This window comes from Pan troglodytes, chromosome 13 (assembly GCF_028858775.2).
Source record: "Pan troglodytes isolate AG18354 chromosome 13, NHGRI_mPanTro3-v2.0_pri, whole genome shotgun sequence".
NCBI classification, from domain to species: Eukaryota; Metazoa; Chordata; class Mammalia; order Primates; family Hominidae; genus Pan; species Pan troglodytes.
The window spans coordinates 119,057,986-119,067,909 of NC_072411.2; the positions used below are offsets into that span (position 1 = coordinate 119,057,986).

A 9,924-nucleotide genomic window follows, 5' to 3' on the forward strand; every position below is an offset into this window, starting at 1 on the left:
ACTCTCTTCCCTAGAGGAAAAAAAGTCCCAGGAGGAAACCTAGAGTGGGTCTGGGGTTGGTCCTCCTCCCTGTGAAATGTACCCTTGGAGAAATCCTCTGTCCACATCTCCACCTGAGGGAGGATGCCCTAACCCTGCCCTCACCCTAGCAGCTGTTGGAGAAGATGAGGGAAGCGCTGAGAGTGCAGACTGTTTTCTTATGCTCCCCAGTCTCTGTGGCCAGGAGTACTCCTTTTGCAAAGAAAGGGGTGGTGCCCCACTAAACCTGGTTTGTCTTTTCTCTGTCTCTGCCCTGTCTTTGAAGGTCCTAGGGGCCTTGTGCATTTCTTGCATGCCAATCATGGAGTAGGCTGGGGCCTGGGGTTTTGGGTAGGGATTCTGTTTTGTTCGTTCCCAGTCTGGAAGATGTGGCCAAGAGTGGAGGTTCTAGATGGGAGCTGAGGTGGTGCGAGCCACCTCCACCCTTATGTAATCCTCAGACCTTCTTCCCCTCTGTCCTTCATGACAGAACCAGTGTCTAAATCTGAACTTGTTTGGTTGCAGAGAACAGAAACATAATTCCGATTAGTGTAGACAAATGAGACATTTCTTCCAGAGATACGAAGGGCACTGAGATGCCTCATAGAAATAGGGGAAGAGCTGCAGCAATCACTGTTTGCTCATCTCTGCTTATCCGTGCTTCTCTGACTGCTAGTTAATTTTGAGTACTTCCCAGAGGCTTTTGTCTCCTAGGAGGCACATAACCACCAGCTGTCCCTGCTTAGCAACTTCTGCAGAAAGAGAGTGCGTTTTCCCCCTACCGTATTCTTCGCTGCAACTCAGGGAAGGATTCTCAGTTTCCCTACTTGGGCTACGTGTCACTGCTGCCTGAACACAGACCACTAGGCTTTGTTCGTCCTTAGTCCTATGCTCACTCCTCCAAGTAGCAGAAGAAAGACGGTGGGAATGTTTGCCGAACAGACAACACCCAAGAAGTACTCTAGCAGGCCTAAAACCTAAGCAGGTGATGTAATCCTTTTTTATATTATCTCCAGAGCCCATCAGCATAGTTGGTGTCTACTCTTCCTTCCTATGGCTGATGGGTATAAGCCAATCATTGCTGTTCCTCTTCTCATTGACAGTGATTGGTTTAGGTACAAGCATGTGATGTGATCCTGGCCAATATGATGTAAGGAGATAACAACTAGAAGAGTTCTCAATCCTTAAGAAGCTTAATCTCTTTTGCTGGCCACTATCCAGCCTATAAGGGATGCCTGGAACTGTCGGACCCAGCCTGCAGCTGTAAGGACCTGGTCAAGGTCAAGGTTGACATGCTGAGGATGGCACAGCAGAGTGGAGCCAGGTCCTTGAGGACCTGGTTGAGCTGTTGAGTTAACCAACCCTGAAGCCACCATCTCCAGGGCATTTTTTTTTTTTTTAATATGAAAGAGTAAATTTTTCATCTATTTTAAGCCAGTGGTTTTCAAAGTCTGGTCTCTGGACCAGAAACGCCAATCAGCATCCCCTGGGAACTTGTTAGAAATGCAAATTCTTGAGTCTTACCCAGAACTACTGAATTAAAATCTCTGGGAGTGGGGCTCAGCTGTTTGCCTTTTAACAAGCCCTTCAGGTACATGCTAAAGTTTGAGACCCACCGTTTAAGCCATTGGAGTCAAGATTGGAGGAGGATTTGGTTCTGTTTACTTGCTGCTGAAATATTCTAAGTGGAATAGTCTTAACAGAAAGGGTCTGGAAAGAATCTAGAATCATTCTAATTCTACCCCTTCATTTCATACCCGTGACTGAGTTTAGGGAGGAACTGTATGCAATGTTTGCTATGATGCTGCTCCTGAAGGCTGGGCCCCTTCTCTCTTGAAGTTCTTATTCTCATTTTTATCATTATCATCAATAAATCTTTACTTTCTGCATAGAGTGCATAGGGTGAGTCCCACAGATGCTTTACCTGATGCCTTTGACCTCAAGATGCCTGTACCAGTTAGGAAACAAACTGGGTGATTAGAAGTGAGCTTAATGAAAGTAATAAAAAGATTGTTCACGGGCCAGGTGTGATGGCTCACACCTGTAATCTCAGTACTTTGGGAGGCCGAGGCGGGTGGATCATGAGGTCAGAAGATCGAGACCAGCCTGGCCAACATGGTGAAACCCCGTCTCTACTAAAAACACACAAAAAATTAGCTGAGTCTGGTGGCCATCCCTGGAACCTGCAAACGTGACCTTATTCGGAAAAGGGGTCTTTGCAGATCTCATTAAGTTAAGGATCTTGAGATCAGGAGATTACTCTGGTTTATCCAAGTGGGCCTTAAATCTAATGACAAATGTCTTCATAAATGAAAGAGAGGGATTTTAGACAGAAGAGAAGACAGAAGAGGAGGAGGCAATGTGACCACAGAGATAGAGATTGGTGTGATGAGGCCACAAGACAAGGAATGCTGACAGCCACCAGAACCTGGGAGAGACAGAGAACTGATGCTGTTGATCCCAGAGTCTCCAGAGGGAGCGTGACCCTGCCAATACCTTGATTCCAGACTTCTGTCCTCCTGGAACTATGAGAGAACATATTACTGTTGTTTTTAACCCACCAGGTTTGCAGGAATTTATTATAGCAGCCACAGGAAACTAATACGTAGCTCCATAGAGAGGACGATATGCCAGGAGCTGTAAGGAGCCCAGACAACCTGGAACAATGCTGCAAGGACAGAATGAGGGAATCAATTCCCAGCTTCCCCTTTCTTCATTCTCTCTGACTTCCAGATAGTGCCTCCCACTGGCCAAATCCAAATGAAAACTGTAGGGCAAGGGACTCCCCTTGATAGGGCCCCTAGGGGTTGGCCTCCTGAGGCTCAGTAGGATGGAGAAGGTTGGACTTGGAGCGGCAGGTGGAGCTGTCTGGCATGCCCCCCATTGCCCGAAAAGCACAACTGAACTGTTAGCATTGAACAGTCATGGAAGGATGAGGTGCAAACATTTCCATGAGATATATGCGGCAGGAATTAGTGCTTTGTGTAGTCGAGAGGAAAATAAATTGTCTGAAAAAGCTGGTGGAAGAAGTAGAAAGTTAAGTAATGTTTGAGTAGTGGCAGAAAGATGGTTGGATGATCCAGGGATGAGAAAGTGATTCCTTATATATGTATATATTTGTGCTGGGAAGATAGCTAGAGATGATGGTGGGATAAGAGTATTAGATATGTGTGAACAGCATGTGCTTATGATGATGGGGAAATCAGGTGGGAAGAGGGAGGAACTGGGGAACACTAACCTAATGTAGAACTATGACACTTTTTTCAAATATCTGGCATTGCGGCAACCAACAATAGGGTCACTGCTGCCCCATGTAGAGCCCTAACTATCCCTTCTACTGACAGGCGAGGACAGCCCCATAAGATCTAGCCTCAAAGTCTAGGAGTACTGCTTCCCAGAAAGGTAGTGAGTGAGTGTTGAAGTCAGTCCTATGTCCTTTGGATAAGAAGACACAGGGCTCAGAGGATAGAAGTTGGGCTGGATGAATTACAGGGTCCTGTGGTCATCATTCTAGAAGCAATTTGCTAGGCAGGGTCTGGAGGTGTTGGACTCAAACCCATCACAGCCACTGTCCTATGAGATCCTAGGAAAAGTGTTTTGTTTTTCCTGTGTCTCTCTCAGGAAAGTGGCCACAATGAGATACTTTCTATCTATCTTGAAGAGACTTTGATAAAAACAAATAATGGTAAATAAGCCAAGGGAAATAAATAACAATCACTAATTTATTAAATTTTCAAAAATCATCTAATTACAAAGCAGGGAAGAGAAAAGAAAAGGCTAGGGAGGTGGAAGATACAGAAACAATGTCAGTGGGCTAAGAAGAGACAAAAGCATTCACATTTATCAGAAGAGATAACCTTGCCCCCTCTTGCACTTCTGCTCAGGAAATTTTGCTTCTCTTTGCCAGATAATCCAAGACGGAGGAGAAGCATCTCCATGGCACCTCACTCTGATTTGCGAGGATTTGGCCAGAGAAACTGTTCTCAAGAGTGTGAATTAGGTGGCAGCTACTATTTTATGGTAGCTCGCTATCCACTTTGTAAGGTACGAGTAACAACAACAAGCAAACCAAATTACCAAAGCACAAAAAAAATGTGTTCAGTCAGTTACAAAATGCTCCTCAGCCAGAGAAGTGGGCATCTGACTCCTGGAGGGGCCCTTCAGCCTGTGGAGTATTCTTGTGTGTTGCAGGTTTCACAGTGAGCAGAGGCTGTCTCTGAAATGGGCAGAGAACCAGTGGGTTGTAGTAGTTTGCATATGGGGAGAAAGGGAGAGAAAGAGAGAGAGACTCTGTGTGTGTGTGTGTGTGTGTGTGTGTGTGTGTGTGTGTGTGTGTGTGGCTGAATGTCATCTGTGTGTCTGCACGCAACATTGTGCCAATGAAGTTGGACATGCATCTATGTGTGGGATGGGGTCCTGGCCTTGGCAACAAGGGGGTGTACGTGTGGGTGTGAGTGACAGCAGACTCAGAGTCCAGGCCCAGGGCCTCTGGGGACTGTCACCTGCAGGACTCATCATAGAGGAGACCAGGTGCTTGGAGTGTCCCCAAAGCAATACAGAGTGCATGGTCATGAGTTTGAAAAATATTCCTGTGAGAGATATAAATAAAGCCTCTAAGCCCAAAGCCAGAGTTTTCGAAAGCCAGCCTTACACACAAGATAATTTATAGTTGCTGGTGTCCCTTCCCATGCATGACTCAGCTCTCCTAGCCCAAGTAGGCCCAGCCTGCTCCAGTAACCTTTGCTGAAAGGGAAGAGTTGAAGCAAACTCCAAGAAGCCCAATGATCCAACCACCCAGCTCCCGGACTAGCTCCTGCTGAGCTCCCTTCCTCTGTTCCCTTTGGGCAAACTCCAACCATGACATGGATGAACAGATCCTGGAAACTGAGAACCAGAGACTTGGGTACTCCCAGCTGGCTGGTCCTTGGAAGTCTATTAAACTGGTTCCCGTATACCTTCAGGATCTTGGTGGATTCTGCTACCCATACAATGGGTATTGGCTCAAACACCCTTCCCACCACTCCCCAGCCTGCCTTCCAGCCATTGGGAGGCAGCAAAATCAGAACAAAGACCTGCTTGAAGCTAGAGAGTTTTTCTCAGTCTCAGAGACTCTTGAGCCCAACAGGAAGAATAAAAATGCGATCACTTTTACCTTTTATTTAAAAGACAGTATATACCCATGTCAAGTGTCAAAAATATGGCTAAAAAGAGGGATAAATAGTGACATGCTTAAACATTGTGGTGAATTTGTGGGGGGAGGCAGTCAGCAAGGAACAGGGTTAGTTTTTTCAATTTTCTCCCTATATTCCTCGCTTCCCACCCACCTTCTTTCGTTATATTTTTAGCAGACTCTTTGGCCAACCACGTCCAAAGAGACAGATGCAAGTACAGAGAGTGCATACCGAAACCAAAGGGTGTTTCTTTTTCTTCTTTTTTTCTTAAAAACCTTCCAGGAGTGTGGAAAGGACTGGAAGTGCTCGAAGGTCTTTTTAGCCACATGCCTTACCCCAACTGGGATCTGGAACATTTTTATGCCAAGGCCCATATGCCTGATTGTCCAAGTATAGGGGAAAAAAATATCATTCAGGGCTTTAAAAAATAGTTTAGCTTTTTGATTAAACTGCTAAACAGCCTTGAATAAAATATTTTTTTTCTGCTCTAGCAGATGAATTTGTGCAACTGGCCTAATTTTAATACAGGATCCAACACATAACAGGTATGTAATAATTGTTGAATAGATGGATAATTCTTTAACCCTGTAATGAAGTGTCCTCATTCAACATGCATTTATTAAGCCACTCTTTGGGTGTGTACAAGTGTGTATCCTCAAAGGCTTCTTCCTGCAATAACATTCTATAATTCTGTGACCTATATTCTGAGTAAGTCATATGCTGATTCTTTGATTAATCTGGGGGAAGGAAGTTTCAAGTTAGCCAAGTTAAAACACACATACACGCTACACTCCAAACCTACACAAACCTACTTCTTAAATGATAGAAAGCGGAGGACCTTGGTAGCTGCATAGCTAAAACCACAGAATTTTGCCTGGTTTGGCCTGGCCTTGTTGGAAGTGCACAGAGCCTACTCTAGATCCTATAGCTCAGTCTTTTGAAGTTCTTCTTTTGTTCCTTGCCTCCTCTTCTTTCTGATCTTTCCATTCAGGGGTGGTCGTCTTCCACATTCTCAGTTTCTGAAAGCCCCCTGTTCTCCTAGTCACCCCTGTCTTTTCCCATCTTAAAAATAACAAAGGCTGTGTGTCATTCATATGTGCGGATTGATCTGCACATGTGGATGAATTTGATTTAGAGATCCTTGCATGTTATCGGAAGGTAACAGACTAACAGAGAGGCGAAGAGACTCCCAAGATCACACAGCTATTGAATAGCAGCAATCTAGCCCATTGTTCTGATCTGAAATTGATCTATAATTCTCAAGTGAGAGCTACAGATACAATTCCACAAGCCTGCCAATTAGGAGACTTGAGGTGGCCTTGAGGCTGAGTCAAGCCAATCTTTCTGCCCTTTTGATAGCTGGTCACTCCCCTTGGATCTATACTATTTGCTTCAGCTTCCAGTGATTTCTTCTACTCTGTTTGGGATATTCACGCTGATTAGGAATTTATAGACCTGGATGGGCCCACCAGATGTCATCTGCTTTCTGAAGTTCTCAATCACCAGGCAGAATTCCAGCCCCAGCAATCCATTGTTCTGAAGGATACAGGGAGGCCCTTCAGTAAGAAAATCAGTCTGAATTTCTGTTTTTCCCTCCAGAATGAGAGTGGCCCCTTCTGTTGGGTTTGCAACATTTACTCTGGAAGCCCCCACTGCACGCTTACCCTAATCATCTGCAGGTCTTGGCTGAGCATTTAGAGATTCAGAATACCATTTTGGGTACAACAAGGGTCTCCTGGAGCCAAAAAGATACAAACTTTCAATCCCACTGGTTAGGGTTGGAAGGAAGACAAATACACAGAAGATTCTTTTGTTCCGATGAAAGGGATCTCTGTGTCTGCACAGCGATGACAGGGAATGGTGTTTGGTCTCAAACAGCATGTTTCTGACCCGATTGACTTGGAAGATGGGCTGCTCACGTGCATTGCGGCCCATGCCAAGGTCACGGGGACACATGACCACTGCAGGGAAGGAAGATCTGTATTCTCTGGCGAAAATTCACATGAGTGGGGAAGGAGAGGAGGAGGTGGCATGCAGAGAGAGGGGCCATCCCACTTTGCAAATCCCTCCTCCAGCTTTGTCACTGCTCCCCACCCCTCAAGTTAGAAGCACCAGCAGCATGGGCCAGACCAGGGCCAGCTGATTCTGTGGCCTGTTTATACCCTGTAACCAGAGCCTGTTCTCAAAGAGGCTGCCTGACAGCTGCAGATGTAAGGGGATGGACCAACACTTCCAGAGATTGAGTGACGCGTGCTGGTGTCCATCTCAGGGGCAGCTTAGCCTGACAATCTTCTCAAGCCAGGGGATGGGAGTGGGAAAAGGTGGAGCAGGCTACCAGTTAGTGCTCATGGTGGCGGGACCTTGGAGCCTGCTATTGAGCTTGTGTGCTCCCTCCAGCCCCTAGTCTGCCAATGGGATTGCTTTCTTCAGGGTCAAGGCAGGTGAAAGAGGAGTTCTGCATGTTTCATTGGTTTATTTTTCCCACTCTTTATCTTTGTCATTACAGAAAACAAAAAGAACACATGATGAGGCTCTGGGTCAGCCAGGATTCTAGATTCTGCTGCCAGACACATTTTACAAGCGTAGAGTGCTTGTTTCCTCATCCCAACCCCAAGCTTCTCCTCAAAGGTCAGCCTTTCTTTCTTCCCCTCAGCTCTGGGAGGCAGTAGCAGGGACCTCCCTCCACTCAGCCCAGCCTGGACTCCCAGCCAGGAGGCTGGGGCAGTGAACCCCACCGCTAGGGTCTGGTGAGGCTGAAAATTCTTCAAGCCAGGCCATCTTACAGGCCTTTCTACAGCTGTGTCCCGACCCTCTATGCCTCTGCAATTTCATATCCTAATCCTTTTGGGTCAGGCTCCCTCCACCTTCATCTTTCTTTTGTGTCTTTCATAAATTGGTCCTGTAGCAGCTGCTCCTGCCCCTGCCCAGCCCCCAGTCGTGGGTGCCCTGGAGAGTGGGTATACATCGTATCCTGGCTCTCTATGTTCACACCTCTCATGATATTTGCAGATGGTTAACATGTTCTTTCCTTTAGTTTCCCGGTCCCCGCCACTTTGGCCAGGGTCGGGGTGGTGGGGGGGGCGGGGTGGGGGCGCGGGCGGGCAGGAAGGGAGGGGCAGATTTAGCTCATGCTGGAGCCCAGCCCTGGCACAGCCTGTGACCCGCTGCTCTCAGGGCAGCATGCCAGTGCGCCCTTTTACTGTCCTGGCCTGTCCGCTTTCTGATGGCAGCCGTGGCAGGAGTGGGGGTGGAGCTCATGGGGTTGGCTGGGTTTGTTCAACAGCTGCCTCAGAAAGGAAAAGGCGAGGGCGAGACAAGAGGGTTTGAGGAAAACAACACAAAGCAAGGCGTAGAGGGTTGGAGATCAGAGTTCAAGTCCATGCATGGTCACCAACCAGCTGTGAGAACTCAGTTTCTTCATAATTTAAAATGGGAATGATGAAGATTCACACTTCTTGGAGTGGATGTCAGAATCATGGACATCGGGGCAGGGGGAAGATGCTTGGCAAATTGTTTTCTTAGGGTCTGGCTCATAGTTTGTATTGGCAAAAATGAAAGAAGAAAGGAAGGAAGGAGAGAAGGAAGGAAGGAAGGAGAGAAGGAAAGAAGGAGAGAAGGAAGGAAGGAGAGAAGGAAGGAAGGAAGGAGAGAAGGAAGGAAGGAAGGGAGGGAGGAAGGAAGGGAGGAAAGGAGGGAGGGCAGAACTTTCTGGGACTCCTGTCTTTTCAAGCACTGAAATCTGAAGCAAACTGGACTTAGAGGCTGCTGAGTCTGCAGGTTCTGGTCCCAGGATTCGCCGGGTCTTTGCACTTGGTCACTCAGTGATGAGCTCTTTTGTCTATTTTCTTCCCATTGATCAGAGTCTCCGAGAGCAGAGGGAGCACATCCCCTGACACCTCGCACATGGCAGTTGCTTCATCAGTGCTGGTTGTGCTCCTGAGAACTCAGCATGGAGAGAGGCCTGGTCCCCGCTCCCCTGCTCCCAATTGCTCTGTGACTCATTCTCACGGCTTGCCCTTCAGGTTCTGGTTCTTGAATTTCTCCTGCTCCCTCCCACTCCCAGGCCTTTGCCATGTCTCCCCTGTGCCTGGAACACTTTTTGATGCAGGTCACCTCCAGGACTCTGCCACTTTCAAGTTGAGTGTTCCAGGTAGGTCACTGAACCCCTCTGAGTTTCAGTGTCTTTATCTGTAAAGATAAAAACTAGACATAACCTTTGGCTGACTGGGAGATTTGGGATTGGATAAGACAAGTACTGAGTCCAAGGCCTGGCTCTGAGTCCCTGCCCCAGGGACAGCAGCTCCTGTGATTTTGGTTCATCATGGTAGGTCCCTCCTTCTCTCTCTGTTCTTGGGAACTGCCACCATCCTTTCTGTTCTTTAACCTGCTTCTCCGCCAATAAAGGCAGAGTGGAACACTCTCTTCCTGGCTCCTATTTCCTCGCTGCCTCCAAAGACAAGCCTGTCACCTCCCCACCCCGCCTGCCTACATCTTTGTTTTACTAAATGCAGGAATAATTATAAAAATTTTAGAACTTCATCAGGTCCTACAAACATACACCTGAATGATAACTTCCCTGTTGGGATAATAGCTAGAAACTCTGTTGGGTGTTTGCCTCTTGCTTGAATTCCTTATTTTATTTTATTTTGAGCAGAACCACACATTTATTTACTAACCAAAGCCTGATCCTAATCTAAGCCAACACTTTAAAATAGCTGCATGTAAAATATTTGTG

At 46.9% G+C, this 9,924-nt stretch overlaps 1 long non-coding RNA gene across 2 annotated transcripts in view; it reads left to right on the forward strand.

Moving 5' to 3' along the window:
- Positions 1-9,611, forward strand: part of LOC104005375 (uncharacterized) — a 92,856-nt gene extending 83,245 nt beyond the window's left edge. Inside the window, exons 3-5 of one of the 2 annotated variants that reach the window (XR_010150239.1) lie at positions 3,926-4,062; positions 5,681-5,734; positions 9,050-9,611. This is a non-coding gene — a long non-coding RNA (uncharacterized LOC104005375). The remainder of the gene's footprint in view (positions 1-3,925; positions 4,063-5,680; positions 5,735-9,049) is intronic. The other variant, XR_008546864.2, reaches the window with a different exon arrangement.
- Positions 9,612-9,924: the final 313 nt, after the last annotated feature.